At 44.5% G+C, this 14,087-nt stretch overlaps 1 protein-coding gene across 2 annotated transcripts in view; it reads left to right on the forward strand.

Moving 5' to 3' along the window:
• Positions 1–4,375: 4,375 nt before the first annotated feature.
• LOC142802086 (calcitonin gene-related peptide type 1 receptor-like) overlaps positions 4,376–14,087 on the forward strand; it is a 156,868-nt gene continuing 147,156 nt past the window's right edge. For both annotated transcript variants that reach the window (XM_075887574.1, XM_075887575.1), the window contains exon 1: positions 4,376–4,979. The gene's annotated coding sequence lies outside the window, so the exon portion shown is untranslated. The remainder of the gene's footprint in view (positions 4,980–14,087) is intronic.

Genomic DNA, 14,087 nt, shown 5'->3' on the forward strand with positions numbered 1-14,087 from the left:
GAATTCGCATTGCGCCCGCTTACCAGCCTCTGCCCCAATACGTGGTTCCACTCTTTCTACGACGAAATGTTGACGGGGCTCTGAGTAGTTAAAGGCTTAGAACTTCCTAAAAAAGCTCTTTTTTGCCCCACACCGAACCACCAGTGCCAGGAGGCGCCGTCTGGATGGGAAGAATGCGTTAGTGAAAGGAAGCATACACAGACCACTGACATAAGAAAGGTGAAGGGGAGAAAGGGGAGAGAGATGAAGGGGGAAGTGCAAGGAAGAGCTGAAGGGGGGCGCCCGAGGGGAGTCCACCTTATATTCTTTTTCTCTTTTCTTCTTTTTTTCTTTTTTTTCTGTCTTTTTCCTTTTTCCTTTCCCTCTGATTTGAGATTGTATAAAGCTGAGCCCCAATAAACTGTACCTTTAATCCTGATGAAGGCCAGACTCTAGGCCTAAACGTCGAAATAAACCACGTTGTGACCGCTCACTAAGGATCTACTGGAATATCTGGAATATATATATATATATATATATATATATATATATATATATATATATATATATATAAATATATATATATATATATGTGTGTGTGTGTGTGTGTGTGTGTGTAGCTCGAATCGGTTAAAGCGCATTTACCAGCATACAGCTAGGAGAAAAGCGAGGAAAGTAGAGAGAAGTACAAAAGTACGATGACTTGAGACTATGTACATACGTTGTCCAATGAGTGCACGGTGCAGAACGTTCAGGAGTATTCCGATCACAGCACTTTACCAAGAGATGAGAATATAAACATGTGTCGCTATTACATTCAACAGGAACTCAAAATGGCTTTGGGTATGGTCCGCTGGTTTCAATAAACCTAAAGGCCTACTCGAAGAGCACCGGAAGCCCAGATAATTGCCGCCAAAGTGCCGGTTCTTCAGTCACGTGTATATAACAAGTAAACTGACGGAATTAAATTGCTCGACATGTCTTTTCTCATCTACCATCTTCAACAACCGCCCACCATCTAGCCGTTTTGCTACCAATAAAATTTATTTGATTTTCAAAGACGCCAAGAAAGCTGCAGTCGCAAATCACTGAAATCCCAGTGGTTCTTCCGTGTATTGAAACCGCCTCTCAATGAAAACTTCACAGGTTATACAAAGTTAAAACAACTCGTGGTATTGCAGTGGGTTCCAAGACCCAGAGAAATCACAGTTTTCGCAGTCCTTCATGTCACGTACATCGAAGGAATGGAATGGCCTTCCAATCCCGACAGCAACCATTCGAGATTTCAACCTTTTCAAGAACGCAATAGCTAACATTGCATGACCAGAAACATGCTGACTGTATAATATTGTTCTCTTCTTTTTTCTTACGTTGTGTTGTAATTCTACTGTTCTCCCTACCAACTCCGCTCTGTAATGTCTATTGACCTTGAGGGTAATTAAATAAATAAATAAAAAGGAAGTCAAATGAAAGATGAATTGGCAATAGCTGTGACAATCATCTCATTCTCAGGTCACAATCTGACATACGACGAGCCTTACGAGAACTGAAACATGACGGTGCTTTCTAGGCTGCATCACAAGAAAGAACTAGTCTGAGCCGCAGTTGGCCTCAATCTTGAGCGCCAAATGGACCCTCAGCCTGTGTAATGCATCTTAATCCTTAAATATCACCTACGACTAGGAACTGCCAACACAAAGCTCTCTTCATCCGAGATTCAGCATGTACCAATTAGGTGTTCGTACGACCCTGATTACAAAGATTCATATACATCATCTGTTGCTTAACTGTCCCAAACGCATCACATATAGGAGCGACTAGACTAGGATATTTGCTTAATGGACATGGATCAATCTTTTTTTCATTAGCGATGATAACAAGCTCAAAGATAAATCCCAAAGCAATAAAAGTGCTTGAACGCCTTTTGGGCACAATGGCATTTGCGATTAGGATTGGTTGAAGAACATAAAAAGAACGCATCCTGCTTCTGTGCGCCAAACATTAGTGGGCTGTGATAACACAATAGTTTTGATATGGCCGTGCACAAGGCTGTATTTGACTTTTGCATAAAATTAATTTTATCGCAACGATGTCCGCCATCGCGAAGAAATGACGCCAACAACTATTTCAAGTATTTTTGGTTTGCATGGCACATAAATCATTAAACAAATCAGCTAAATCTTGATGGAATTCAATTGTGGTGGAATGTGCACTGCATGACGCCAGTATCAGCCAAAAAAGGCATTTTATTTCTTTAACGAATTCTGAAAAAAAAAGGAGACCACGCTTTTCCCGCAAGTATTTTTTGGCCACTTTCTAGCCTAAATTATATCTAGCCTAAATTAGGCTTCAAATGTGCAAAGGAATTTTTCTGGTTTAGATGCAGATGCATCCAAACCAGAAAAATAAGGCAGCTAAGCACTAGTGTTGCGGAAGGTGAAGAAATGGCGGAGCTGGGCGACTTTTGTTGTTCCTCTTTGTTTTGCTCTTTTTCTTTCATGCTCATTCTTTCTTCTTTTTCTGCCATTTATTTTTTTCTCCTTTCTTTGTCAGCTCTCCTTGTTTCTTTCTGTTTCTCTTCATTTACTTGTCACGCTTTCCCTCATTTTCTGTACTTCAATTCCTTTTTTTCCCCTTGCTTTCTCTCAATTCCTTTCTTCTCGCTTTCTTTGTGTTTCTTTGCCTTTATTGCTTCCCAGCTTTTTCCTTATTTTGCTTTCTCTTTCTTTCTCGGCAAGGCTTTATTCTCTTCCATCCTCAGTTCTCTCCTTATCACCTTCACTTTTCTTGCTCACCCAGCAGAGCAAGAAAAAAAAAGAAGTACACAGAAACCGAAAGAGAGACTACAGACAGCCATGCTAGGCAGTGTTGTGTTGTGTATGTTCTGCTAGCGTGCCTGCTTAGTCTAATCATAACAACGCCCGCTGACTGTTCGTGGGTACGCGGATTTTAGTCCGACCTCACCAAGTCTTTTTTTCGCAAAAATTTCGCTTCCTGTGTTTTCTTGCTGCCCTCTTCATTTTACTTCACACTCCCTGCATACTCGCTCATCAGTGTCACTGCATTCCGTGCCCAACTAATCGGCGCACGTGTTCTGACAGCAAAGCAAAAGACGAAGAAGAGGACGCAAAAAAGGGAAAGGATGAAGAGTGCCGCCCAGTTCTTGGCCGATCCCCCTTTGTTGGTGTGCGCCAGAGTAACAAGGATCATCATCATCATCATCATCATCGAGAGCGTACGCTGGTCTCTGTTCGCTCTGGGGCGTGTAACTGTTGACTTGGACTGCGTGGCTGTTGCGGGTGAAAGACCTCGAATCCCCCACCCCCGTAGAGTTTCCTAGATGTATACACTGGAGCGAACTCTAGCGCTAGTGTCTATGCGAGCTGCAACGCATGGCGGTTCAGCGAGCATGGGAATAATGGGTAGTACACGAATTTGTCTAACCTTCGTATACGTCTGGCTTTGTGTGTGTTCGTGTGGCTTGAAGCTGTTTTCTCACCACCTTAATCTTTTAGACTTAACATTTCAAATCGGTTCCCAAAGTTCCAAAGGGATTGTTCTTTCCTTCTAAACGAAGCTAAAACACGCCAATACAGAACGACACAGATGCGATTCGCCACCCGAAAGTACAAAGACTAGGCAAATCCGCGTACTACCCATCATTCCCGCGGTCGCTGAACTATCGCAGCGGCAGAGTCTTCTCTAGTTAATTTTAGGAAGCTCTATGTCTATCGCTACTTAAGGGTGTAGTCAGCGCGAAGCTTCGGGTAGCGGGGGTTCAACGAGCATTTCTGGGTATGTTCCTGCGTGTGCTATGAGTCCTCGTATCGAAATGTCTGGAAGATTGAAAAATGTTGGGCACTTGAACTCCCAGGCCTCCTCCAGGCCACGCAAATGACTCCGCCTCCTTGATGCTGCAAAAAAAAAATCACTGCACAAGGATAGAAAGGTGGGCGAACCAGTAGTTCATATTCATTCAGCGAACTGGGAATGCAGTCACACACGACAGAGGACTGCCTAGCAGCATACTAGGCTTAGCCTTCCGCAGCTCTCACCCCTTGGATGAATAAAAGTTGGCACTCAACAGATAGTAGTAGAAATTCTGCAGCACCAGAGGCGAGCAGTGCTCGGCGTCTCAGATCCCCTTGAGTGTGAGCTAGTAAGGCACCGGTGTGTTCCGCTCGTGACACTTTTTTGTTCGCGTCTCATCGGCGTCTTCGCCGCGCATGCTCTCCTCAAGAACGCGCCGCCAGTGGCCGCCTTCTTCGGGTGACGCGCTACCCTGGAGAGCACTCTCGTCGGCGGGAGAGAGAAAGGCGGTGCTTTCCCTCCGTCACCTCCGCGCCACTCGGGAGAGCGAGCGCGCGCTGGAGCGCGCGTAGTCGGTAGCGGCTCGACGACCGAAGCGGGAGTCAGCTAACTCGGCGCTGTCACACGGCACTCGCTCGAGCCCACGGTGCGCGTGTCCACCTCCTCTCACGCAGCCGATCTGTCGGCGCTTGCCGGTAAAAGAGCGCGCGCGACTCCTCTCTCACGCAGCAGTCGAAGACGCCGAACACGAGGAACACTGCTCGATTCGGGACGTCCCGTTCGTTTCACTGCTCCGTTTCTCGGCAAGCTTCTACTCGCACTTTTTTCCCTAAAAAGAAATTTACTACGTGCCAATTGTATATTCTACCTGCTCTCACTGTGAATCCCTTTTTCTCAACGAAAACGGCAGGTTTCCGTCAGCGCTGTTCAAAGGAGAGGAGATGAAATGCAGTGAACGCTCGGTTTAAACGTGTCTTGTGTCGCGAAAAGAATTTCTTCTTCATGGAGGACCACAGAGTGCGCGCTTTCCTCTCGCCTGGTCTCGAGTCGCCGACGTCGACACCCCCATGTCCGTGAGGCATTAGCATTTCTCGCCTTAGGCTGTTTGCGCAGCCAAGTCATCGAGCTTCTCCGTCGCCGGAGTTTGGATTGTCAAGTTCACCAGACTGGGCGTGGATTACGGCTACTTTGTAAGTGGTGCTTCTTCGGTATACTTTGTAGGTTGCTCTGAGTGCTACCGTCATGCCTTCAGAGCGCCACTGCATGCTGTGCCAAAGCTCGCGCATACCTCGACCTCGAAATGTCATGACACAGCGCATTGTTTTTAGCAAGAGCGGTAAGAAAATACAGAGAGCGCCATTAACACTTGAAGCACAGGTGAAGAATAATATTAAAATTGTTTCCAAAAATTGAAAAATTGAGCTGAATTTTTATGTGTGGGAAGGAACTGGTGTGACTCTCATCAAATCTGTGTATATATAGCCTTGTCGAACCTAAATTTTGAATGTGCGCTTGCAAGACGTAACTTTATATACTCGTTAGTAATATTTTCCGATGTTGTCTAAATACGATGCGCGTGTGCCTTTTTCAACAGCCGTTCACCGACACAGTTTGCAACGTGAAGCAATAGTAAATACAAGGATTAGTTAATACAGAAGAATAAGAATGAGTCAATACACAGTTTTTTTTTCTGAACTATAGCGCAGTAAACACAACACCAGTAGCATAATATAGCGACTGGTGTGGATGATTTCAAGTTGATTCGGAACTTACATGGGAATCTTTTACAGCTACGTGCAACATGGTACACGAACGTTTCCTTTTTTGCTTGCTTAACATTTTTTCCAGCATCGCAGTCAATGAAGATATTAGCGCTCGCTATCCCCCTATATCTTATTCACTCAACCAACTATAAAGTAAAGTAAAGTTTATTAACCGTGATCTTTGATGCTCGAACCGTAGAACGTGGGCGACATCCACATAACTTTGCGTTCGCTATTGCTCATGCCCGTTTCATAGACTTCGTTAATGGTGCGCCAAGAAACGCAGTGGCTGAAAATTTTTCTTACAGAAAGTAGTAGTCTAATACGTTTCCACGACTACTACGCCCGGGTGTTCCAGGCAGCATCCTTATTCGCTTCAGTCACTGGCATAATACGGCTTTGTACCTCAGATGCACTGTCCATTTAAACGACACATTCCCAAACCGCTCCTCATACACTTCGCGTATTGACCATAAACCGATTCATTCTAGTGCAATTTGTTGTGAATTGATTTTTTTACTGCTGCCATGGAGAAGGTCAGAGGGAGATGGCTACCTTAATGCTCATGTACTTAGCTTCGGGAACTGCGATAGATTTTTAACCAGGCAGACACTTGTACAGCCTTGATGAAGAGAGGTCTGTTGCGAGAAATGGAAAAGCGCCTATACGTTCTTTATTTGTTTTGCGAACGTTTTTTTTTTTTCGGTGCTCACGGCGTCGCGAATCTCGGTGGCAATGTTTGCAGGATTCAAAGATTTCACCATGGTGACCTCGAATACCTGAGCGATCCGTGTTAGAAATATTTAATTGGTATTCTCACGGAGCCATTGCAACTATTCGGCAACATCACGTCTGGTCTGGCATGGCCAGTGCGAGTGCATCGACGATTTTATCCTCGAAGTCCTTCTGCGCACACATACACTTACGTTTCACAGCCACATTCGGCACTCCGATCATGTGCGACGGTGTAGCCAGAGCCAGGATTACGTATTTGCTACTTTATATAGCGCGTCTTTTAATGAAGGAAAAACAAACATGTATGCGAGCAGCAGCAACCCCGCAAGATAAAGGAGCGCAAGAATGAAAAAAAAAGCTGTTCCTTGCCTATCGACCACAACAAACGTGAGTTACGTGCGCAAGCAGACCTCAGCCGTTGTGTTCGTAGTGAATGGTCTTTATATGTATACGTTATAATACGTTACGGTACGTTATGATTATGTAGCCTGTTTTCCTAATGTCATTTTCTTTCAAGTGAAAGAAATATACATATTCCAAAGTTTTAAATGACAAACAGTATAGTTAGGATGCATACGTTAAGTGAAGTTGATCACTAAAGATTTTTATAGTGTGAATCCAAATATAAGTACACTGGGGCTTCATGCATTTCACCCCGATAGAAACACCTTAGTCGGGAATCACTCCAACATCTCCGAACTTAGCACGCAGCGCTTTGATCGAAAGGCTACCACGAGAGGCGCTACTCAAGAAAAAAAACGCACACACACACACACAATGATTTATAAACCATAACATTTGAGACCGGTTCCACCGATTTACATGTATATATGGCCTTTACAATGCTCACGCATTGAAGCAGTGGTACTACGTAGTGTAATAACTGCTCTTCACATTAGGAATGTTGAGCACATCGAAAAGACAAGCTTTGTGACTGCATGGTCGACATGCTGAATCCGGACACAGAAACGGCACTGAAGCCCAAAGTGTTAGGTAACAAAGAACTGGTTCACTACGTTGGGTTATGAAGTTAGACGCTTGCTTGTCATATCGCCATTCTGTCCTGCGACACTTTCCTTCGTCCAGTGTCGCGCAGTCAAAACTGGGCATTCCTTGGGGGAAGACTGTTTGGATCTAAACCAGCCGAACAGCGCCCATATTAACGTCACAAATACCAGCCGATCCTCACGAAGTGCATATCATTAGCGAAGCGTCTTGAACAATCACATAACCACTATAACTAACGTAATGAATCCGACCACCATTGATTTAAGAAGTAGCCCTATCTTGTGTCAGCCAGTGGTCGGCAGCTTATTTATTTGCGTGAAGCCGACAGAGTGGAAGCCAGGTGGTAAGCAGAGGGGGATGGATTAAAGAGAAAAAAAATTGGCGTATGGTCAATACTTTAGAAAAGTGGAATATAAATCATGCTTATTTTCTACGCACACGTCACAAGGCTAGAATTAACAAACATACGTTACAACCACAAACCCCATTTCAGGTGAAAAATAATAAATCGACCTGCAGACACGAAATGAAGGGGAGAAAATGGGTTCTCACCCCGTGCTGGCAGCCGCCAGTTACCGACACGTGGTCCAGGTCACGATTACGAAAATAGCTGCTTCAGGTTCAGCGTCCACATATGTAGATGCGACTTGTTTTTGCGAGTTTCCGAGACTAGTACTAGGAAACAGAAGGGCGAGATACATTGCTCGTAGCATCAACTGAACCTTCTGTGCAGTCAACGCGTCATTACCTTGAACCCTATGTGTTCCATATCACCGCAGTCTGTGGCTTTGATTAAGGAACTACGATGTTCGATGAGTCACTCGTCATGTCGTGTTCCAGGACTAACTTCATAAGCATTATTATTTTTTAACCGAGCTAAACACCAACTGCGCGTTCATTTTGAACCCTAGATTGCCTTCATTATGCATAAAAATTGAACATGACTAGCTGTAGAATATTCGAATATTTGGATATATGGTAATTACTTATAATTAGTAAAGCTCACAAAAACAACACATTTGTTGGTTTGCTTTCGTGGAATGTGTCAAGTGGCTTACTGTTGCGTTATACATAATTTATAGACACTTACGGGCAATATAGCTTAATTCGTGCCTGAATTAGATATACATGAAGTCGTTACCTACTTGTAGTTGCATTGTGTGAGCGTGCGTTTGTTGTTTGCGGTGTGTGTGCGCATGTGCGTGCGTGTGCACCTGCTACCTTCCGTGTTTTTCTTCTTACGACTTAAGGAGGGAATGCTAAGTGGTTTTAATGAACTGTTTACTCGACGTCACTTGTTTACTTTTCGATTCATCGCGTGGTTCCCATTGTTGAGGGCTCTCTGAATACGCTGCTCGCTGATTGTCCAGATAATTACTTGGGTCTTGGGTAAGACGATGCGACGAGCGAAAAAAAAAAGAAATGCTCGCGGCATTCCTTCTCACATTACGCCCGTCTTGGCACAACTGCGTCCCATTGTCGCTGCAAGCTTTGTATTCGTCTCCGGACAGCTACCGGCGAAACGTACGAAACGGGGTATTAACGCTTTAAATAGAAACCGAGGCAAGCAATAAAGAAAAATGCACTTAGACAAAAGCCGTAAGCCCCCGTGTATCTTTTACTCTTTCTATCCCTCTCTCTCTTTCTTTTACTCGCCTTCGACGTAACGAACCTGGCTGCCCTTGAGATTTCGGTTGCCTCGCTCGAAGGCTTGATGTGGAAGACCGGTTCGTTTTCTGGTTGTTGCGTGAAAGAAAATCTAGAATTTCCACACTACCCGAGCCACTTCTCTTTATTTATTCTTTTCTGTCCATAACCTCGAAACTGGAGTCCGTTTCGTGTTGCTTCTAAATGTTCCAGAGCCCCGGTGTGTATATTGACAAAAGGGAAAGATTGTTGCCTTTATTGGCGTAGGATAAATAAACAAAGACCAAACGATAAATCTTCTTTTCCGGTAGAGATAACCTCTTTTGCACGTTTTTATTACTCGTGAGAGGGTGGAAAAGAAAGCAGATATTCACGGCTGTGGGTGCCATATGAGATGTGAGAAGGCCGTCCCGCACTTTGAGATTCGTGCCAACACCTTCCGCTTAGCGAAGGTCTGTAATGGGACGAGATTCATTCTAAAGTAGATAGATACACTTGTTATTCAGATTCGGCATACAAAGCCGAAACGAGTTACGCCTTGTATTTACCCCGGGTTGCTCCATGGCGACCTCAGATAAATACTGAATGTACGACGAAAAAGTCTATGCGATTAATTATTGATTGAATTATTGATTGAATGATTGATTGATTGATTGATATGTGAGGTGTAACGTTCAAAAACCACGTATAATTATGAGAGACACTGGGGTGGAGGGCTCCGGAAATTTAGACCACCTGGAGTTCTTTGACATGCACCAGAATCGGAGCACATGGGGCTATGCAGCTTTTTTGTCTCCATAGAAATTACAGCCGTCGCAGAGTTCGTGCGAATGAGCCACGCAGAATACGAAGCAGTGCGCGCATTCATAATATTTTTTTACGCAAGCGTAGTTCCTTCTACCAAAACAAAAAGCCCCTGAAGAGCGATAATGAACGTGTTATAGCGACGGCCGCTAATTAGCCCGACGACAAATTCCTGGCCTGGACATCTATGGTCCGGAAGAGCTCTTCGCAATTATTAGGCTGAGTTCGATAATTACGTTTCCGATGCCAGGTTTCATTCAACTCACTCCTTTATAAAAACCTGAGCTTCTGCTGTGAGCCAAGTTTGCAATTTTCAACGATGGAGAACTTTTTAGTGTTTTATGACTTTCGCTTATAAACCATATGCTGCGCATGCGATGTAGCGGCGCTTCTGAAAGTCTACTGCTGTGAATGTCACGCTCATTTATTCACTGTATGAGTTTCTGGTATAGCCCTAATGTTTCATGACACGTTAGTTAGAAAAACGCATGCACATCAGCCACCTAACTTCGCCTAATTTTTTTGCTTTCTAGCACAATTACGTTTTACACTGCTTTTAAAAAAGCTCCGCTGACCTTTAGCGATTCTTATGTCACCTCAGCCTTTTCCTCCATTGCCTAGCGCGGCCAGGGCATGGGAGCGGAGGGGGAAAGGCAGTTATTTCTCTTTCCCGATTTTCTTTTTTAATTTGGCATGTGTGAACATACACAGGCACATAGGAACGCACGCACAGTCATATTATCGCAACCTCTCCTCATCCCCCCCCCCATAAAATATATTTTATGGCTGCACCACTTTCTCCTTTTTACTGAACATCTGTTAATACAGTATCTAATAGCTGCGCCTTTCCTTTCGATGTGTTGCCTGAAAATAATGCCCCTAGTAGAGTTCTTACAGCCACAGGGAACGTCACTGACAGCTATAGTATTTAGTTGTGTCATACGCAGTCAGTATGCAGCTCATTTCACATAATTAACGAGTACATGCCCCCTTATACAAGTTGGCTATCGCCTATTACTTTCGAGACTAAAATCCGTGACTACTTTGGTGAAACAGAAACATGGTCAGAGCTACTACATCTTTTTGACTGCATCGGCCTGTTAACTGTTAAGAATAAGTAAACCTTAACGTTTTAGAACCGGTCGGAAGCGGCTCATTGCAATATAAAGCGATACGAAGATGTAGTCACAAATATGGAAACATATGCAAACGAAATGAGCACCACACGCCCTCCACCTTATTAGGAATGTTTTACCTTGCACGTTCTTTCTCGACATATTACCAGAGATTAGTGAAAGTGGACAGTTATAAAAAAATCATGGCTCTATGCATTGACGAAGATGAGTGCATGTAAGAGTACGTAGAGATTATGTGCAAATGGCAACGAGGCAGATGCATTTATTGTTCATTATTCTTTTCTAAGTACATGAAATGTGCAAACAAAATGAAACCAATTATGTCTAGCGATTTGATTAGTAAACGATAGGGAGAATTATTTATGCCAGGGCTCGAGGCGCTATAATTCTGCAGCTCTCTAGTGCAGTTCCATTGGGAATGGACAAAGTTTACAGAGGAATCGAAGCGACAGAAAACAGAAGATACCAACCAACGAATACGTGCGCAACCGCCCTCGATCAAGCGCCGGAATGCCCGCCATCGTTCGTGCACTGCTGTCACAGATTTATTGATTGATATGTGGGGTTTAACGTCCCAAAACCACTATATGATTATGAGAGACGCCGTAGTGGAGGGCTCCGGAAATTTAGACCACCTGGGGTTCTTTAACGTGCACCCAAATCTGAGCACACGGGCCTACAACATTTCCGCCTCCATCGGAAATGCAGCCGCCGCAGCCGGGATTCGAACCCGCGCCCTGCGGGTCAGCAGCCGAGTACCTTAGCTACTAGACCACCGCGGCGGGGCCTGCTGTCACAGAAGGTGAGGGTCACACACTCTAGGTAAGGAATAGGCATTTCTTTTCATTATCAAGTACACGCACTATCAAAAATAAGAAACAGGACAATAAAATACAACTTATATGGGTGCCCGCTCATGCGGGGAGTCCAGGGAATGAGGCGTTCCACCGCGTAGCCCGAGGTTTAATCAACCGGGACGTGGAACCCTCCACCCTGAACTTCCCGCAGGAAGGGATCACTACGTATAGCGAAATTACAGCGTATTACCGAGAGGAACGCAAGGCATACGCGGCCCCGCAGGCAGATATGTAAAGAGAACAGGCCATGATCTGGAGGCAAATCCAAACAGATTCTTTGCCCAGCCCTCATCGGCTGTCTAAAATTTACCCAGAAGAGAATAAGCCAAACTGCCGACATTGCAGCTGTGTGAAAGCTACCCAAAATCACATTCTTTGGGAGTGCGGGGGTAATTCCCCACCAAGAACAATACTGCCAGCCTCTTCACTCGATGCGTGGGAGTTACTCCTGCCATGAGGTGACTGCCGCCTTCAGGCAGAAATGATTAACTGGGCTGAAATGATCGTGACAAGCTTTTGGCCACCACCCTTCGAGCCGCCAGCAAATCAAGTTTACCGACCTTGCTATGCCATCAATAAAGTTGTTTCTCATCATCCCCCACTCACTCAGAGGCCGTGCTTTTCGCTTTATCAGCTATAGGCCCCGCGTATGTCAGTGGCGGCAAGTACTCGGATGCTAGTCCGTTGCGCTCCAAAAGTATTGAAAGTTGGGCTGTTTGGTGAGGTGGCGTATTTTTGGAGACGAAACCGGAGTAAAAGAGAAGGGATGTGGATGAGGTCTTCTACTTCTTCTTCATCATTTTTTAGCGGTACAAAAACATTCATCATTGTGCTCGGCGCATTTCGTGTTTTTAAAACTAGCTTTTCAGATAAGTGGTTTGACCAAACTGATAAAAACTCAAGTCAGGTAGAAGTACAGGAGAGGCTGGAATCTCGGGATAGATGACTATTCTTCTACAGGGAATGTTGCGTGTCGCTGTTAAACAGGGAATGTCACCATCGAGCGACAACCCCAGCTCTGCAATGCACTACTTTATGCCATGTGCAAACCTGCGACTGTTTGCAAATCCTGCAAGCTTTCTAATAACTCGACGTAGAAATGTCGGCAAACCAAACCAAAACAAATTTGTTTCCCATTTTTTCAAAAAAAAAACAAAAAGAGATAAAACGCATCATGCACACTTGAGGCACAGGTCAAAATTTGTTTTAGAATTGTTTGCTGTATAGGAATGTACTAGTGGCCTTGATTTTTTCTAATCTAAGACTAGTTGCTGGCATGATTCTCAATAAAGTTATTCAATACGCCCCGGTGGTGCAACGGCTCAGATGCCAGTGAATGTTAACGAACACCATGTGGGGAAAATGCCCCTTGTTGAACAGTGTTCATCTCTAATAAAAGCTCAGGCACTTTTTCCAACACTGTAAACAAATGATGTATTCACGTGATATGATTTCTTTTTAAAGTACACATTTCTATGCCGATGTAACCATGCACAAACGACAAGCCGCAGCACGTGCACTTCGTGTTTCTTTGAACGTTGAACTTGTGTATATAACCATTAGTTGGGTGAGTGAGCGATACGAAGGTGCGCATGTATGAATTATGAATGCATCAAGTGCAACATTGAGCAGTCAATCGTGTCAGTTCCAGAAACGTTGTCCCACACAAAGGAGAACAGAAAAAAAAGTGGCATGCGCTATCACATGGTTTATTGAACACTTTTCCGTAAATAATGCCTGCATCTTTCGGTGTTCATTCTACCCGTTAACTTGTGTACGGCAGCGCTTGACATTCGTCATTGATGTTCGTCATTTTAACTTTACATTCCTCTGCGCACAAGTTCGGATGCTAAAATTATATTTTGACTAATTGCACTGATAGACGCCGGACGTGACACTTCCTAGTTAAGCATCTGCAGCGGCTCCCGTTGTCCGGCCAAAGAGTAAGGAAAAGTCAGCAGCCGAAAAGTTTCCGAGAGCAGTTGGCTTTTCCGCCAAGAAGATTCTTTCTAACATTCTCCTACCGGCTATACATAGCCGGTAAGCGTGACCTTCGCAAAGCTCCATGGTGAACGCACGCTTTTGCGATGATTATTCTAAATTGCTACGTAGCCGAGTATCCCCTACTATTTGTCTGTGCTCGAGTTGCAAAAAGCCGAGCGTTACACCCCATACCTCCAGCCTTGTAGAGCCCACTCTCATTTCCACAATGCACGTCGCGCTCGAAACGACATAATTATGCTTTATGAACTGAGGAACGGGATGGCTGAAGACTGGCGCAGACCAAGAGTACAGCGTTGTCTCTACCATTGTTAATGATACAGCAAAATGTTGGGCAACGAGATGAC

This window comes from Rhipicephalus microplus, chromosome 1 (assembly GCF_043290135.1).
Source record: "Rhipicephalus microplus isolate Deutch F79 chromosome 1, USDA_Rmic, whole genome shotgun sequence".
In the NCBI taxonomy this organism is placed as follows: domain Eukaryota; kingdom Metazoa; phylum Arthropoda; class Arachnida; order Ixodida; family Ixodidae; genus Rhipicephalus; species Rhipicephalus microplus.